Source organism: Pinus tabuliformis, chromosome 9 (genome assembly GCF_031772625.1).
Source record: "Pinus tabuliformis cultivar Carrire ecotype Pingquan chromosome 9, CPIR1, whole genome shotgun sequence".
Taxonomy (NCBI): domain Eukaryota; kingdom Viridiplantae; phylum Streptophyta; class Pinopsida; order Pinales; family Pinaceae; genus Pinus; species Pinus tabuliformis.
The window spans coordinates 174253692-174266467 of NC_142307.1; positions in this window are offsets into that span (position 1 = coordinate 174253692).

The following is a 12776-nucleotide window of genomic DNA, read 5'->3' on the forward strand; positions in this document are numbered from 1 at the left end:
ACAACTCCACCAGATGCCAAGCCTCATTTTTGTGCAAAGATGCCATTCCATCAACCATGCCCACTTTCCAAAGTATGCTATCATCTGAATCTACTATTTCCTTCACGGTTCTAGGATCATCATCAGTAATAGATAAAGCAAAATTTGAACAGGAATTAGATGGACTATACCTTTTTGGTTTCCTTATTTCTCAAATTGATCTTCTCACAACTGGAGTTTGTGGATCTTCATCTTCTGATTCCTCTTCTACTATAGAGTCTGATTCTTCCTCCTTTAGCTCAAACTCTTTCTTCTCAAGTTCCTTTGGTTGTACTTCATGTTTAATAAAATCTTTCACCTCTCTGAACACCACATCTTGGATGTACACAACCTTCCTTGTTACTAGGTTACAAAGCTTATAAACATTTAAACCATCCTTATACCCAATAAAGATGCCCTTTTCAGATTGACTATCCAACTTTGTTCTTTTCTCCTTTGGAACATGTACATATGCATCACATTCAAATACCCTCATATTTGAAGGAGGGGTTTTATTACTAGTCCATACCTCTTGTGGAGTATTATCCTCCAACAATGATGAAGGTGATCTGTTGCCTAGGTAACATACAGTCTCCACCACCTCTGCCTAGAATTCTTGTCCTAACCTGACACCACTGAGCATGATTCTTGCCCTTTCCATCAATGTCTTGTTCATTCTTTCTGCAACTCCATTTTTTTTAGGTGTGTATGGAGTAGTCTTCTTCCGTGCTATACCACACTTCTTACAGAACTCTTCAAATTCATTCTTGCAGAATTCTCCATTATTATATGTCCTTAGTGCCTTTGTCTTTTTCTCTATCTAGTTTTCAACCAGAGCCTTAATTTCTTTAAACCTGTCAAAGACTTTAGTTTTCTTCTTGAGGAAATATATCCATGTATTCCTTGAGAAGTCATCTATAAATGATACATAGTACACAGACTTACCCAGTGATGGAACCTTCACAGGTCCAAGCAAATCATTGTGCAAAATATCTAATATCTGTTTCACCCTCTGTTGGGTCCCTATAATACTAGTGATTACCCCATTACTATTGTAGTTATACCCCTTATTATTATTAGTGTGCCCGTATAGCCCCCATATTGTTATCACTGTGCCCCATAGAATCCCTCTATTGTTATTTTTGTGGCTTTATATTATTATTGTTGGGTCAGCTGGATTATATTGTGACCCCTTAGACTCCTATATATAGAAAGGAGGTTTTGTCATTTGAATCATCCAAGAATTGCTCATTTATGTAATGTAAAGGAGGTTGCCCCCTCGAAGAGGCTGAATTATAAGGCGTTGATCTATCTTTTCTATCTTTTCTTGAGCTGGTTTCATAACATTTGGTTTCAGAGCTTTGGATTCTAGGGTTTCGCTGCTCCAAACAGGTCATCGTGGTATTTTCGCTATAACTTTTTTCTGTGAAGTTTCAGAAGTTACAAAAAAAACCATTTGAGAAAAACTTGCGCTAAACCTTGGGTCCGAATTTCAGAGCTTTGTGCGCTATATTTGCGGAGATATGATCTAAGGAAGTTGGTCTTTTTGCAGACTCCTGAATTACATTCCAAACAGGTGACCTGGGGAAAATCGTCATAACTTTCTCTCTGGGGATCGGATTGAAATTCTGTAAGAAGGTACAGAAAGAGGACAGATTATAGTTTCTTGTATGCATTTTTCAGGTCCAAAGGTCGAAACAGTGACTCGTGGCACGTCGTACAAGTTCTCTCTACTGAACTAGTCTATAATCAAGTCACGGTGGGAGATTTCACATAACTCTTCCTTGGAGAATCCAATTGGGTCAGACTTGTGGCATTAGAAAGAGGACGCAAAAGGCTACTACAGATCACAATTTTAGAACTGGAGGATCTGAATTTACAAAGATACATCAGATTCAATATCAGGCTTCTACAAAGTGAAAAAAGGTGTGTAGTTTTTTTTTAAATTTTTGCGTAAGCTTGGTTTGAAGGAATTCAAAGGGCATAGTAAAGCATTATTATCGGTAACTGATGCCCCGAGGAAAGAAAATGCAAACACCTAGTAAGGAACCTGAAAGCTCTAGCATGACTCATGAAGAAGAGGAAGAAATGCTACATGATATATAAAAATTACAAGAACAAGTGCAACAAATGTCACGCTCACAAAAGCTAACAGAAGCTAAGATAAATGGCGTGGAATCTAAGATAAATGGCATGAAATCTAAGATGAATGACGTGGAATCTAAGATGGATGATTTGAAGATAGATTTGAAGACAGACATGGAAGAATTGAAGATAAATATGAATAAGTTGCTACAAGAAAGGGTCACTAATGGTGAAAGGGTAGTAAAGGAAACTCATGATGAGAACAAAAGAAATGTTAATCATGATTCCATAGACTCTAATGTTGGATCAAAGACCCACCATATTCCAAAAATCGATATGAGGAAGTTTGATGGCAAGGATCCTGCAACATGGATATTACAAATGGAGCAATTTTTTGATCTCAATAATGTGCAAAACACACAAAAGGTACGTATTGCAACTTTATATTTGGAACCAAATCAGTTTGTATGGTATCAATGGCTTTGCTCTCGTAAACAATTTATCACTTGGGCAATTTTTACGGAAGAATTGATAGCACATTATGAGGATACAAAAAGCAACACTTTTTTTAGCCAATTGATAAGTCTCAAACAAAAGGGTTCAATAATGGAGCACATTGAGGAGTTCCAAAAATTGAACATAAGGGTAAAAGATATTCCAGAGGAGCATAGGATTGATGTGTTCATAGGGTCTTTAAAGGATAATATCCAACATGATGTTCGCCTTTGGGAACCTGATTCATTAGAGAAGGCATTCAGGTTAGCAAGAAAAATGGAAAGCAAAATTATGGCAACCAGGAAGCATACCACTCACAACTATAAAGACGGAAGTGTTATTGCCGCTAGTCTTCCACAACCTATAAGGTTGACACCACAACAATTGGAAGAAAAAAGAGCAAAAGGGCTTTGTTACAGTTGTGATAGCAAATACACTAAAGGTCATAAGTGTGCTGAGAAGAAATTATTCTACATAGATTGTGAAGAGGAAGAAGAAAAGGAGCAAGAAAGGTCAAAAGAAGAGGATATACTCCAGGAACAAAGCCTAGATAAAGAAGAAATGAATCCAACCATATCTTGTAATGCATTGGCGGGAATTACCACTCCTCAAACCATCAAGATAGAAGGACAAATCAAGAAGAAAAAGGTAATAGTGTTGATTGATTCAGGAAGTACCCACAATTTTATTCATTGTAAGGTAGCAAAAGAATTGAATTGCTTCTTATATCCAGCACCAGAGTGTCAAGTGATGGTTGCAAATGGAGGAACAATAAAATGCTCTGGAAAGTGCCATAATATCAAGCTATCCATGGGAGAATATGTATTGACTAGCCCAATGCTTTCCATTCCAATGGGAGGTGATGATGTTGTACTAGGAGTCCAATGGCTACAATCCTTGGGTACAATAGCTTTTAATTTTCAAGAACTTTTCATGAAATTTTCTATGGAAGGAAAGGAAGTTGAATTAAGGGGTATTGCAGGGAAACCAGGAAAGATAATCAGCTCTAACGGTATGACAAAGCTTCTAAAAAAGGAACAAAGAGGTGTAATTGCACAATTATGTTCGCTAGATGTTTCCACATTGGAATCATCTATTTCTCCAGATCTCCAAAAAGTCTTGGACAATCATTCCAAGGTATTTGAGACTCCCAAAGGTCTCCCACCTATTTGTGATCATGATCATGCTATTCATCTGATTCCAGGAAGTGTTCCTCCAAACATCAGGCCGTACAGATATCCCTATGTCCAAAAGAGTGAAATTGAACGTATGGTTGCAGAAATGCTAGAGGCTGGTATAATTCAACCGAGTCAAAGTTCTTTCTCTGCTCCAGTAGTATTGGTGCACAAGAAGGATGGATCATGGCGCATGTGTCCAGATTATAGGGAGCTCAACAAGCTCACTATTAAAGATAAGTTCCCCATTCCTGTCATTGATGAATTACTGGATGAATTGCATGGATCAATTTACTTCACCAAGTTGGATCTTCGTTCAAGATATCATCAAATCAGAATGAAGACCGAAGACATTTCGAAAATAGCATTTAGAACTCATGAGGGTCATTATGAATTTTTGGTCATGCCTTTTGGCCTTACCAATGCACCTTCAACATTTCAAGGTTTGATGAATTCAATTTTCAAACCATTCCTTAGAAAATTTGTGTTAGTATTTTTTGATGATATACTAATCTACAACAAGTCTTGGAAGGATCATGTTGAACATGTTGACAGGGTGCTACAACTATTGGAGGAAAAACAATTATATGCAAAAAGATCCAAATGTTTCTTTGGAGTCCAGGAGGTGGAATATCTGGGTCATATTGTATCTCATGAAGGAGTTAAGGTAGACCCTAGCAAAATTAAAGCCATTAAGGAATGGAAAATCCCCACATCCATAAAGCATCTGCGAGGATTTCTCGAGTTGACAGGGTATTATCGCAAGTTTGTTAAGAATTATGGGAGAATAGCAGCACCTCTAACAACATTATTGAAGAAAGATGCATTTTCATGGACTCCAGAAGCAACAAAGGCCTTTGAACATCTTAAAGAGGCAATGTGCCAAGCACCAGTCTTAGCTACACCAGACTTCACAAAAACCTTTATTGTGGAATGTGATGCTTCAGGAAATGGAATTGGTGTTGTTCTAATGCAAGATGAAAGACCCATTGCTTTTGAAAGTCGTCCAATCAAGGGAAAGTTTTTAAGCAAAGCTATTTATGAGAAGGAAATGTTGGCAATACTCCATGCACTTAAGAAATGGCGACCCTACCTAATGGGAAGACACTTCAAGGTAAAAACGGATCATGATAGCCTTAAATACTTTTTAGAACAAAGATTATCCTCTGAAAAGCAACAAAAGTGGGTCACAAAGATGTTGGGTTATGACTTTGAAATCATCTACAAAAGAGGGAAGCAAAATGTGGTGGCAGATGCACTCTCAAGAAAGGATGAGGATGTGGAAGCATTGTTGTGTGCCATTTCTATTATCCAACCAGATTGGATAAATGAAGCAAGGGAGGAATGGAAGAATGATGAAGAAGTGTGGGCACTTATTCAAAAGTTACAACAAGATTCCAGTACTTCTGATACATTTAGCTGGAAAAATGATTCGTTATGGTACAAAGATCGCTTATACCTCTGTAAGAATTCCCAGCTAAAACAAAAGATTCTTATGGAATTGCACACTTCTCCCTTAGGAGGGCACTCAGGATTTTTAAAAACTTACCACAGGGTTAAGAAGGAATTTTTTTGGGATGGCCTTAAATCAAATATTCAAAAGTTTGTGGTGGAATGTTTGGTTTGCCAACAAAATAAAGTTGAAACAATTAAGACACCGGGTCTATTACAACCTTTATCCATTCCAAGCCAACGTTGGGAGGAGGTTTCAATGGATTTTATCACAGGTTTACCCAAGTCTGAGGGAAAGAGTGTCATCATGGTGGTAGTTGACAGACTTACCAAGTATGCACACTTTTGTGCATTATCACATCCATTTAAAGCCAGTACAGTTTCTACTGCATTTATGGAAACAATTCAAAAGCTACATGGAAACCCAAAGATTATTGTAAGTGACAGAGATCCCATTTTCATAGGAAATTTTTGGACAGAATTATTTTCTTGTCTTGGTACTCAGTTAGCTCATAGCTCATCTTATCATCCTCAATCTGATGGGCAAACTGAGATAGTAAACAAATGTTTGGAAGGATATCTTCGTTGCTTTGTATCTGATAAACAGACACAATGGGTCAAATTGTTGCCTCTGGCTGAATGGTGGTATAACACTTCCTTCCATACAGCAACAAAAATGACCCCATTTATGGCACTTTATGGGTATAAACCATCATCCATCACATCATATTTAAGAGAAAATTCTAAGGTTCAGGCAGTGGAACATCACATCGAACATCAACAACAAGTCCTCCAACTCTTAAAGGATAACCTCGTGTTGGCACAGAATAGAATGAAACAACAGGCAGATCAACATATCAGTGAAAGAAGTTTTGATGTAGGTGATTCGGTATTCTTACGGCTACAACCATATAAGCAAATGTCCCTCAAGCAAGCTAAGAAGTATAATAAATTATCACCAAAGTATTATGGTCCGTACAAGGTGTTGCAAAAGATTGGTACTATGGCATACAAATTGGAGCTTCCTGCGGCTTCTCGATTGCACCCAGTTTTCCATGTTTAAAGAAGGTTATAGGTGACAAGCTCCTAGTTCAAACAATATTGCCACAACTTGACGAGGAAGGAAAAATTATATTGGAACCGGAAGCAGTCACAGAAACAAGAACTTGACAGCTACAAAATCGATCAATTTCAGAGTATCTTATCAAGTGGAAGAACTTATCCGCTGAAGATTCCACATGGGAGGATGAGAATCTTATGCAGAAGTATCCAGAACTACTCAAGCATTGAGGACAACACTTTTTTGAAGGAGAGGGGCATGTTGGGTCCCTATAATACTAGTGATTACCCCATTACTATTGTAGTTATACCCCTTATTAATATTGTTGTGCCCCTATTGCCCCCATATTGTTATCACTGTGCCCCATAGAATCCCTCTATTGTTATTTTTGTGGCTTTATATTATTATTGTTGGGTCGGCTGGATTATATTGTGACTCCTTAGACTCCTATATATATAAAGGAGGTTTTGTCATTTGAATCATCCAAGAATTGTTCATTTATGTAATGTAAAGGGGGTTTCCCCCTCGAAGAGGCTGAATTCTAAGGCGTTGATCTATCTTTTCTATCTTTTATTGAGCTGGTTTCATAACACCCTCTTACCACCAGAGGGGAAACTCACTTGATTCTGCTTCCCATATACACAATTTTCACAAAAATCAAAATCCAGAGATCTATTAGGCATGCCTTCTACCATACCTTTACCATGAAGTATTCGAAGGCCCTTCTCTCCAATATGTCCAAGCCTTTGATGCCGTAGCATGGTCTTTTCTCCAGATACCACTATATTTTCTACTCCACTTTCAGGAACCACAAAATGGTTGCACCCATCAACAACAGTGCTACTTACAGCTTGTCCAGATTTCCAATCCGATCTCCCCGCATCAATACCAGTGCTCTCCGAACCATCTTGCAGGTATCTTTCTTGAACACTATTTTTACACCTGCATCATCCAAATTTCTTACAGAAATCAGATTTCTGGCTAAAGCAGGAATATGCAGAACACTCAGAAGTGTTCTAATCCTTCCACCTTGCAACTTCAACTTGACTTTTCTGCGACCAACAATTCTAGCCTTCCTCTCATCCCCCAAGAAGACATCATCACCATCGTATTTCTCATACTTGCAGAACGAGTCTCTATGGGGAGTGAAGTGAAAGGATGTACCTGAGTCAATCAACCATGCCTCATGATCTACATGTGTACTTGAAGAAGAAGAAGAAAAGTACACAACCCCACCTTCATCTAAGGTGGTTTTCGCCTCTGCAGAAGGAGCATTATCAAATCCCTTTCCTTTGTCAGGAGCTTTAGATTTATAGTTTCTTTTGTAGTGCCCTTCCTTTCCGCATTTCCAACACACCTTTATAGGTTTTCTTGGAGATTTAGATCTCCCTCTAGATTTAGATCTCCCACTAGATGACTTATTTTTGTTTATGTTCTAGGACTGTCCTCATACAGACAAGGCATCACCATTCTGGCTCTCCATATTTTTCCGTATCATCTCCTCCGTCAGTGAGGATGAGACTATTTCATCAAACTGCAAGGTAGTTGCATTGCTACCTATTGCAATAATTAGACTATCCCATGAATCCGGTAGAGAACACAATAAACTGATGCACTTATCTTCAACTGAAATTTTAATATCAATAGATAATAATTGAATTACCACAGTATTAAATGCATTCAGTTGCTCTGTCACCGAGTCTTTGTCTTTCATCCTCAGGTTATACATATTTTTCCATAGGAACAGTTTATTCACTAGTGACTTAGATTGGTACAAAGTCCCTAACTTGTCGCACAAAGCCGTCACCGTAGGTTCCCCTGATACATTGAGCAATACTGAATCTGAGACACACAATCGTATTGTGCTCTTTGCCTTCCGATCCAACTTCTTCCATTATTCATTGGACACTCCCCTTGGTTTAGTACCTGGATCTACCGGGATCCACTAATCTTTATCCACTAACAGATCCTCCATCTTGAGTTTCCACAACTCAAAAATCTAACCATTAAATTTCTTGATCTCTATCTTTCCACTACCCGTCATCTTCTTTCACCACCAGAATCGATCCCGTAGATCTCCCACTGAACAGGGTCTACCACAGGCCCGAGCAAAACCCCTAGCAATAAAGGCATCACCTTGAAGCCAAAACAACTTTGATACCAAATGTAGGTTTTAACCCCATACGGAAATTACCTACATACTAGTTCTAAAACACAGAAAATAAACAATAGAGAAATCATGACACATAAAACAAATATACATAGAGATCTTCCCCTGGATCCCAAAACCGAGACTACTAGATTGATTTTTCATTATGTTCCTTTCAATGTTACAATACATATATATACATGCTGAAGCATCCATAACCCCAATCCATTAACCCTGGATTAGAACATAACTGTAGTTCCCTTGACTGGATCTACAAAATAATGTGGACCGAAAACCATTGCACCCAAAACCATGTGTGAAAACCATGCACAAAATCATAGGTAGGTTCGCATCTCATTTCTGTCACATACATGACATTGATTTTGCACCGACAGTCGCCGTTGCGGCAACTCGCTTCGCACACATGCATTCTTTCCCTTTTCTGAATCCTGCACTTGTAGTTTGCATGTACGATCACTGTTATAGACATATTTGGGCACTGTAACCCAAATCTTATATGTCGATAAACCAAGGGCTCTTTAACCCATAAAAGTGTTGTTTCATACCCTAAAGGATCATGGTCAACTGATTACATCATTCCCCAAAAGTTCCACCTAAAAAACTACTCAGAACTGGCCAAAACTAGACCATACTGACTGCTCCACTATCAGGGTGCGATGGATACTGACTCCTACACTAGCCAGGTGGGATGCATATTGAAGAGGCCTTCTGTGGGGTGTGATGAGCGAGAATGGACAAATGTCTGAGATAGTTTGCTAAGTGGATGCTCATGGAATCTTCTAAAAACTTCTCCTATGACACTTGCCTCTCTGAATTCGCTCAGGGATGACTAAGAGATCCAAGAAATCTCCAAGTGGAATCAAGAAAAATAAGTGGAATGACACTAATCAAAAACCCAGAGATGACTCACACCCTTGCAGAAATCTATAAATGGATCCCTCATCTAAGAGATCTAGAGGCTGGAATTATGTAATTTGTAAGGAAGTGCTTATAAATTGTCTTTGAGAAGGAGAATTGTATTGTTGGGTGATTTTGTTTTTCATGAGGTGAAGAGGGCTTTGATGCTAGGAGGATAATGCTGGATCAGACAGCTGGGTTGTAATTCTCCCTTCTATTTTAATAAAGTTCTTTGAGTTTTCCTCCATACAATTGTGTTTTTGTGAATGTTGTTATTTGTGAATGCCATTGTATGTTCATTGTATTTCTGATTTTGAAATGCTTATGATATAATAGATCAAGATGCTTTGATGGTTCTTTGTTACTATGTTTCTATAGGTACTCTTCAAGCGGGATAAGTATGGAGACGAGTTGCAAGCTCTGTCAAGGGGGAGAGAGAGATCAAGCAAGGAGTTAAGCGGAAGATCCAGGTTGGTTCCTTTGCCTCTCTCTTATCTATTATACATAGAGGAAATCACAAATTGCTTTGATTGTTTATTTCTAGGATAACTGCCAATCCTAGAGGGCTAGCAGATCGAAAAGATACTAGTTTTCCCGGAAACAATCACTCACTCTTGTTTGCACTCATCTCATCATGCATTCATACTTCTCATGTTTTCCATCGCCCGTCTGTCAGTCTGGGCTACCTTGTCCCAGACCGTGCCTTACTCAGCTAGCACTGCACATTTCCAAAAGTGAAGGCTCTGCCTCCCCTCCAAAAATTGCACAAGTCTGGCCCAACACTGACATCTAGGCTTGCATTGCGAAATTCTTGGAGTCAGTGTCCTATTGGGCCCAAAACTACGCAATGTAGTTTGTTGGTTGCATGTCACTGTTGACTGAAATTGCACATTGGATAGTTTCAATCCTCAGTAGGCCAAGTTGGACTGTGCTTGCGCAGTTCCAACAGTTATTCAACCTCCCGATAGCCCAGACTGTGCCTGGTGCAGTTTTCGCAGTCAATCTCCTGACCTCTTGACGGAAATTACGCAACCTTCACGATCAATCACATAGGTATGTTGCAAGTCAGTCCTCAAGTTGTTTTTTGTTTTCAATTAATATATTTCCTTCCATGAGGGTTGCTATGTCTCTAGGTATCACAGGTGTCACCCGCCTCCCAGAAGCACAGGCACAATGGTTTCCAGGAGAGTAGTGTCAAAGAGACCGTTAAGAGCACAACTGGAGATGCAGTCGATCAAGTGTCTATGAACTTGCCTATCCATGAAGAAATTAAGTTGTTCATGGAAAAGGATATCAATATAAATGGTAACGACATCACAGAGAGTAGCACCATCAGTAGCAGTAGAAGGAAACACACCTGCATGTTGCAAGTGCAAGAGGAAGGTTTTTGACAACATAGAGGTGAAGCAATGCTGCAAGTTCAAAGTAGATCCACTCATGATGAAAGCATCTTTGGGTATTGAGGCTATGAGTTGATGACACGAAAATACGATCGCACAAGGGTAGAGAAAGGAACAGAGAAGGAGTTGCAGGTGATGAAGCGGTAACTCAAGGGAGAACAAGAGTTGTATAGACGAGAGAAGAGTTGCAGCATGAACAAGTACAACACGGGGTGCAACATGTACAGACTGATGAAACTATTCTCGTACAAGTTATAGATCCATCCTAGTAGCTGGCACAGAATAGACAATGTGAGATGTGTTCTTGATCACATGCAAGGGAATTCAACAGCATGCATGTCATTATGCGCATGCATGTGATCCCACCCATTTGGCACACTCAACAAGTTGAAGAAGAGAAGCAAGTTCTACTGGAGTTGAACGTGTATTTTGACAAGTTGATGTGCACAACCACGAGCACATGCTTAGATATCAGTGAAAACACTATGAATCAACACGTTTTTAGTCCGGTTGCACCTCGGATGACCATACGCATGCTATCAGACAATTTGGACGGAGGAGCCATATCAATGTATCCGAATGCAACGGATGCAAGAGTTCGCTTTAGCAAGATGTCACCATTGAGTGCACGGACACCATCATGGACAACCAAGCTTGGCATCAGCTCACCACCTTCGACCATCACAAGGATGTCAAAGATTTCATCTCACCACAATGGTCCGAGTGCCAGTGATGTCTTTCATGGCCTTCTCAAGCCATTTTGTCTCACATGGGTACATGTGTAGATTGTATGTAACGTCTTTTCAAGTGGAAGTTCAAGTGTCGATAGTTGAATGTAACAGTCATAGAGTAATTGGAGAGTCATGAGGGTAGATGAATGGTCATAAAGGGGAATGTCAAGGGTCACCCCACCCTTTGCTATAAATAGTCCCTCATAAATCATTGTATGGCCTTTTGGTAAGCCAAGCTTCCGATAGGACTATCTTAGAGAGATCTTGGATAGTATTGTAATGAGCCTTGGCTTCTCCACCATGCAGAGTTAGTATATCTCTTTGGAGGAGCAGGTGGTTGTGGTTGTAACATTCCTCTGTCAGAACTAGTGGTTGGACATGGATTTATTGTATGACTGGAACTTACACTTCTTAATATAACAGAGCCAACACGTTTCATGCATATGCTGTATTTTATTTCAACTATCCATTTACTCTAAATGATATATGTATTTTTTTTCTTACACATGCATGTATAGATATTTATGTATATGTATGTATGAATCTTTCTAAAATGTGATGTTGGTTTAACCATCAGTTTGGATTTCTAGCTAAAGTCTTTCCTTCCATGTTGTGGTGCATCTTTGCTCATTTGTTCCCTTCTTAACTTCATGCTATCACATATTTCCAAGGGGCACACTCAAATCATCCTTTGTGTGTTAGAACCATTCACACACCTTCCTTGGCTTGCTGCGATTGTCACACCCTTGCTACCAATAGGGACATCTTAATTTCCTCTGTGTGAAACCGTGGTCAAGGCGATACTGCATGACCCACTATTGGGACTCCTACACCAAATGGTCTGAGGTCTAGTTGGGATTTCTTACCGGGGGGATCCCTTGACTCTCTTCCATCCGCGCGTCACTCGCTCTATCCTAACATCCCTTGTGATTCTGCCACTGTTGATTTCCCTTACGAAAAATCATTTCCGGATGTTTCTACTTCTGATCTTTCACAGGACACGTTGGATGTCAGTCTATCATTACATTGTGGAGAGGATGCATCTTTCTCTTAAAATCCATCCAATCTGTTATCTGCCATTTCTGAAAACACAAAGGGTGAACATCCTTCCTTCTCATCTACCCCTTTGCACGATTCATCAAATCATGAGGATGCTGATGAACATCTTGGATTTTCTAATCTTGGTTGGTGTGATCTCTCTACTTCTTCATCCGATCACGATGTTGATTCAATCGTTGTTAATCTGTCTAAGCAACTGGTCTATGATGATATATCTATCAATGAAGTCGAAAC